The sequence below is a fragment of the Nannospalax galili genome, unplaced genomic scaffold, assembly GCF_000622305.1.
Source record: "Nannospalax galili isolate Female #2095 unplaced genomic scaffold, S.galili_v1.0 scaffold768, whole genome shotgun sequence".
Lineage (NCBI taxonomy): Eukaryota > Metazoa > Chordata > Mammalia > Rodentia > Spalacidae > Nannospalax > Nannospalax galili.
Window position 1 is genome coordinate 4,619,398 of NW_008360317.1, and position 7,523 is coordinate 4,626,920.

Below are 7,523 nucleotides of genomic sequence, written 5' to 3' on the forward strand. Positions count from 1 at the left end.
AGCAGTAACTTACAAGATGTAGGTGTAGGAAAGGATTTTCTAAATCAGACAGAAGTTGCTCAGGAATTAAGATCAGCAATCAACAAGTGGGACCTCATTAAACCAAAAGGTTTCTGTACAGCAAAAGAAACTATCAAAAAAGTGAAGCGAAAACCCACAGAATGGGAAAAAAAGCTTTACCAGTGACACATCTAACAGAGGTTTAACATCCAGAATATATAAAGAACTCAAAAAACAAAGAATTGAGAAACCAAATAATCCAATTAAAGATGTTCTAAAGATCTAAACAGAGAGTTCTCAAAGGAAGAAATAAAAACAGCTAAGAAACATCTCAAAAAGTGTTCAATATCATTAGTAATTAGGGAAATACAAATTAAAACCATCCTAATGTATCACCTTACCCCAATCAAACTGGCTAGGATCAAGAGAACTAATAATACCAAATGATAGTGAGGATGTGGAGAAAGGGGAATGCTCATTCACTGCTGGTGGGATTGCAAACTCATGCAACCTCTATGGAAAACAGTGTGGAGAACTCTTAAAAAACTAAAAATGAACCTACCATATGACCCAGTTATACCACTCCTTGGCATATACCCAAAGGAATCATCCTATTGTAGAGACACTTGTACAGCCATGTTTGTTGCTGCTATTTTCACAACAGCTAAGGGATGGAAGCAACCTAAGTGCCCCTCAACTGACAAGTGGTTAACAAAAATGTGGTACATTTACACAATGGAGTTCTATTCAGCAGTAAAGAAAGATGAAATAACGAAACTTGCAGGTAAATGGATGGATCTAGAAACTGTTATACTAAGTGAAGTAACCCAGACTCAGAAAAACAAACGATGTATGTTCTCCCTCATATGTGGATCCTAGCACCAAATCCTTTTAAATTCCATGTCCTTTTAATAAGATGATGCTGTACAGCAGTCTCTTCTGCATGAAATAACTACCATCATCACTTCAGCTGTGCCTGATCGCAAACATTGTTGCAATTGGGCTTGTTGACGGTTGTGCTCATTCATTAGAGGAGAGCCAAGAAGGGTCATTGGACCCTTACTGGCATATCCACTCTTCCCAACTAACTGTATGTAATTTGGCCCTAATCACACATGGCCTCCTGGATTTGGGGAGGCCTAAATTATGCAACCTGGGAAAGGCTAGGAAGAGAAGGCATGACCCATGCTGAATAAAAGCTTTCCAGTATGCATACCCTCAGGTCATACATACACCTCAGCAACCCCTCAGTTATCTCTAAGCCTTTGAGAGGGAACTGATACTGATTCTAACCACTGCAACAACTATCAAAATATATGAAAGCAAATTCTAAATCTATCACTCTAGGCAGGAACATCTGAAGCCTCTTCCTTTCTCAGGGAGAGAAAGAAATGATTTGCTGTTTTAGTAACTGTGCTTTTTGTATACTTTGAAGCATTACCAAAAAATGTTACCAACTTAAATAGTACCAAAAAAAAAAAAAGGAAGATTACAATGCAGTACCCTATTCACAGTAGATCTGAGGATTATATTTAAAATAATCAAATTTGAATGTACATAATTGTTAGTGCACTGACTATATTTACTTCGAAAGAGAACAAGAGCCCTCTCCCTGCCCCAGATAAGAGACCTACATGTAATGACCAACAGCAATTAAACAGAAATCACAGACACCTGGTTTGTTTAGTTTTGTTGAAGTGCTCACATGAAGGAAACACTATCTGTTAAAATGTATTTATCAGTTTTTATATTATTGAAATAAGATGGGGTTACATTTGACTTTTTAAAATCCCATTTAAAAAACTAATAGGTCTGAGTTTAATTTAGATGCCACTATTTCTTCTTTCTGGAGAAGGAAGACTGTTTTCCTGGGATTAATTTATTAAAAAGTACAATGTATGCTTTTTAGATAATAGAAGAAATTATCATTCGGTTAAATACTGTTGCTAAGCATAAGTATTTTTAGAGTCTTCTAATAGCCCATATTCGTAATTTCCACATCTTTCATATGTAACTGTTGTCCCAGTTTTGAGAAACTGGATGGTTAATGTAGGTCCACACTGTCATCTGTCTTTATCCCTGATGATGAGAAATAATTCCCTCGAACTTTTTAGTGAACAAGTGTGCACACAGTTCTCATCGCTTCTATTGCTGAAACATTAGAGGCACACCTGCATATGATTAAAAATTAAGTTCAAAACACTCCATATAATTTTGTATTAGAAACTTGATTCTACGTGTTTCCTTTTGGAAGTCATATTGGGTGGGCCAAATGCACCAACTCCAGTTATTGACATTCAGGAAGTAGAATATTCCAGCTAGTTCAAACTGGAGGTTTTGTTACCACAACACTGATTCCTGGTTGGTTGTTTCAGTAAGGTCCACTCCTCTTACTGGCATGTTTAAGTAAGGTCCACTCCTCTTCCTCTAGCCAAATTTACCCCTAGATTCTGTGGTTCATTCTTTGGCAGCTTTTTAACTGCTTCCATGAATATTTCATTTACATTCATTGATGTCTTAGCTGACGTCTCCCTGAATAATAAAACTGTTGTCATCTGAATAGAACTGTGCTCTCTGAACGTCAACAGCTCTTTTATTTGCGTGATCAGCCTTATTTCCTGATAAAGCTATTACAATATTGGGACTTGCTTTCCTCTCAAGTTCTTTAACTAGGGTTTTGTTCTTCTAGCAGTCTCCTCATTTGTGATGCCGTACATACCCGTGACTGTTTGTGTTCCCCTGTAAATACATTTGTGCTAGGCCGTGGTACCGCTGCTGGTTGGCTGTGCCCTGTATTTCAGATTTTACTGTTGTATCCTAAAGACACACAGTTTGGGTTAGAAAAGAAGCCCCAGTGCTACTCTCCTGAAATTCATGAAACTGTCTCTTCACAAAGCAAAGCACCAGGCTTGATTTTGCCAATAGGAGATTCTCCTAGAAGTACCAGTTTGAGCTGGCATATTTTATTTTCTACATTTGGCCCATTGGGTCTTGTTGCTCCTCAATTAGCCATGTCCAGATTTGAAAGAAGTTCCTAATTTCAGACACCCAAATGAACTTGCAGGATGCAAAGCATTATTTATTTTTCTTTCTGGAGGAGATACCAAAACACAAATGTTCAAGCCCTAGCAGTGAAACGGCTTCCACCCTGGGTACTGGATCTGCCACACCCACCTCTAATTTAATTTTTTGGTTTATTTTTATTTTGCGTGTATAACTGTTTTGTTTGCATGCATTTAAGTGCACCTATGTGTGCAATGCCCACAGAGGCCAGAGAAGGGCATCAGATCCCCTGGAACTGAAGTTACAGGTGATCGTTAGTGACCATGTGAGCACTGGGAACTGAACCTGGGTCCCCTGCAAAAGCAGTCAGTGATCTCGCCCACTGAACCATCTCTCTAGCACCCCCTACCTCTAATCTTTTTTTTTTAAGTAGGACCTATTACCTTACCCCTAGAGCACTTCAGCCACCTCATTTCCTGAACATGTTCCCATTCATATATCCTATTAAAATTGATATAAAGGGGGCTGCAGAGATGACTCAGCAGTTGAGAGCACTGGCTGCTCTGGACCTGGGTCCAGTTTCCAACACCTACATGGTGGCTAACAACCATCTGTAACTCCTGTTCCAGGGGAACTCTCTTCTGACCTTTGTGAGCATTGTACTTGCATGCTCATGGTGCACTTACATGCAGGCAAAAGTACTTGCACACATTTTTAAAAAATTGGTAAAAAGTATACTTTTCTCAATATCCTTTGCAGCTATATGCTCCTGCCTAGCATAAGGAATCCTGACCAAATGTTTATGGTTTCTGTTGTTTGTGAAGACCGAATATTTATGGTTTCTGGAGATGTTGTTTGTTCATCTCCCCACCTCTCCATGTTAGTTCTGTTTTTAATTTAACAGGCCCTCAGGCCTAGGCAGGCAGTCAGATCTGCTTGTCTGTGACAATCCCCTAAAACCCCCACACTGGTTCAGGTTCCATGTCCACCCAGGAGTATTTTGGCAGAGAACTGAAGCCTTGGCCCCGATTGACCCACTCTGTGTCTCTGCTCCCCGCTGCTGCTGATGCCTCCATCCAATCTCTTTGCTGGAGACAGCACCCACCTTTGAAGTCCTGCTTCAGTGGGCTGGTGAGATGGTATTTGCTGCACAAGCCTGACAACTTGAATTTGGTCTGTGGAACCCACGTAAAGATGGAAGGAGATAACCAACTCCACAAAATTGTCCTCTGGCTTCCACGTGCAGTATGTGACATATCCCCCACCCCACCCCCTACACACTACACTACACACACACACACACACACACACACACACACACATACACACACACACATGCACACAAAGTAATAAAAATTAAAATATTTGTGACATCCTGCTTTGGTGGGAATTGCATCATACTTGAAAGCAGTTTATTCCAATAGCAAAATGTTCTTTGCGAAAAGAACTCCAAATGTGGACAGTAAGTGGGAAAAAATTGTGAGGTGTGCTGTTCTTAGAGAAGCCTTCTTTAACCTGGTTGAACCTCTGAGTTGGACTTTGGAAGGACCTTTCTTCTGCCAAGAGACGGCCTCCAACTCATGATCCTCCTGCCTCAGCTGAGGCCTGAGATTAAAGGGATGTACCACTGTGCCCAGCTCCCTGTGCTGTCTTTTCCTAAGGCAAACAACACTAACCTAGTCCAGATGACTTTCATTAGGCCCAGATATGCCTCAAGAACCCCAGGGAACCAGTGCTTCAGGCTGTACCTCCCCTAGGCAGTCACACACAGGCAAGTATAATCCACCTTGATATTCCTGTTTGAGAGTGTTGGGACTGACAGTTGGCAGCCTTGGATTGCTGAGTATCTGTTCCCCGAGTCTTGCTGGCACAGGAACAATACGCCTGGCTGTCTCCAGGACCCAATGCTTGGCCTCTCTCTTCTTAAGCCTCCTAAGGCCAGAACAACGACTCCAGTCTATTCCTAATTCTAACTCTCTTGGACGACCATCTGATTTCTAGGACATCTCTGTTTAATTTCATGTTGAATGCTCTTTTTTACTGTAATCCTTTTTGTCTTTTCTATATTTCTATGTCTTGACCTCCATTGATAAAGTTTCTGAAAATAGAGTGTCACTGGGTTGAATCTTCATTAGCAGAAATGTTTATTTGAAAATTCATGACAATATTCTCAGACTGTTCCATGTTATTTATATGTCACTGATTGCTCACTGGCGGGTCATATCCCAAAGCCTCACTCTGTAGCCCCTGTAACCATCTCCCCTGTAATTCTGTCTTCCTGGTTGTTTCTTCCCTCTCTTGTTCTCCATTCCTCTGACCCCTGCCAGAGATGAGCCCTGTGCTCAGTATTGGGACACAGAGCCCTGGCAAGGCTTGGGAAACACACAGGCCAGTGGGGAAACTGTGCATCCTATGAGCACAAGTGTAGCAGTAGGCCCACATCCTTGTGGAATAAAGTATTTTTCCAGAGAAAGTAAAGAAGGAACAAAAGTCTCAGATACAGTAAGCGGCATACAGTGAGTGAAGCCATGGGGAAACAGCAAGTTAGTGAGGCATCATTTGTCTGTCTGCCTCACAAAACCTTACTCTGGTAACCTTGGTGACTTATTGGAGATGTTCATGGTTATGAAAATATAAAGAGTTGACATTATTATAAAATAACGACTAATGCATGCATTGTATTAAACTTTACAAACTTTGCTGTGTATACTATTTTATATTCACAGTAACTGGGTAAATAAGGCAGGCACTAACAGTACCTAACCATTATAACCCTCATTGCTTTGAGAACTAAAGGCACTGATAAGCATAAAGTGCTGAATGATGGCCCCCAAAAGATGTGTTCATGTTTTAAATACTAGAACTTGATCTTATTTGGACAAGGGATCTTTGAATGTTCAATTAAGGATCCCAAAGTGAGGAAATCATCCCAATTGTCCTCACAGACCTTAAATGCAATGACAAGTATCCTTGTGAAGGACAGACATGTGACCTCGGAGGCAGAGACTGAATGATGACAGAGCCTGGTGTGGTGCCAAGAGCCAGCAATCCCAGCACTTAAGGGGCAGAACAGTGAAGCTCATGAGTTCAAAGTCAGACTGGACTATGTACAGTAAGTTGTTCAAAAAACAAAATAAACAACAAAATAAAACAATCACTGACAATCAGCAAAAGAAGCTAGAGGAGGCAAGGAAGGATCCCTCAGAGGGCATGAGGCCCTGCCTATACTTAAAATTTTTTTAATTTGTTATTTTTAATTTTATGTGTATGACGGTATTGCCTGCATGTATGTACCTTGTGTACCTGTGTTGTGTAACACCCGCAGAGGTCAGATGAGTACTTCAGATCCCCTGGAACTGGAGTTACAGGTGGTTGTTAGCCGCCATGTGGGTTCTGGGAATCAAACCTGGGTCCTCTGCAAGAGTAGCCAGTGCTCTTAACCTCTGAGCCATCTCTCCAGCCCCTGCACTTAGAATTTAGATTTGACCTGTGAGTAAGTAGATTGGTTTTGTGTAGCAACCATGAGAAACTAGTACAGCTGCTCTACAAATGACTCAGCAGCCATCTACTGCCTCATTCTAGGTGTGGGGGGGGTCACAATGGGCAGGGACATAGCATACTTTTCTTTGAAAGGTAACTCTTAGCAATGGAAGATGGGGTGGATGAGTGACTATCACAGAGCAAAGACTGGAGAGGAATAGCCAAGCTGACCCAAGGGAAGGACAAGGTGGGGGCCGAATCAAAGAGACATACGATCAAACTGAGGTACCAGAGAAGCTGCTTTCCCTAATAGCTGGGCCCTTTTCACTGGACTCACGGTGTCTAGAAGGTTCCAGGAGGACAGAAGTAAATTTTGCACATGCTGAGGTGGAGGCCCTTCTGGGACATGAAAATAAAACTGGTCAACACCTAGATATTTTAGCATGAATATTTGGAGGAAAATCTAAGTTGGTGACAGAGAGTAGAGTCCTTGGCACCTTAATGTCGCACTGGAAACCTGTGGGGTATGGTCATTCAGGAAGAGGATGCAGACCCAGAAAGATTCACAGCTCAACATTCCCCAGACAAGGAGGGAACCACTAGCAGTGGAGAAACCTAGACAGTGCATAGAAAGGGAAATTAGGGAGTCCAGGAAGCAATCCTGGAGCAGCTCCTCCTCCTCCAGCTATCCTTACCTCAATGCCATGCATAGAAAGTGAGTTTATGTACATCTTCTACTAGTTACTTTCACTTTCCATCCTCTATTTACACAGGACTAGCTTGGAATGAAAAGATACATTTGATTATTCTTGTGGGCTCACAATTCTAAAGAATCCTCAGTTAGCCAGCCAGAGGTGGCAGCCGGTCATTGTTGCTCAGAAAGTCAATGATGGAGCTGACTACGCAGTACCCACGCGGTGGGTGAGCAACCCTGACAGCTAGGGAGGCTGTCCCTGCACAAACGCAAACCGCTGAGCTGGTAAACCCGTTGCCTCTGCAAGCAGGAGGGGCAGAGCTCTCCATCTGTCACCGGCAGAGTC

The 7,523-nt window shown here is 42.0% G+C and overlaps 1 pseudogene; it reads right to left on the minus strand.

Moving 5' to 3' along the window:
• Window positions 1-2,402: 2,402 nt before the first annotated feature.
• On the minus strand, window positions 2,403-3,013 carry LOC103727218 (annotated as a pseudogene).
• Window positions 3,014-7,523: the final 4,510 nt, after the last annotated feature.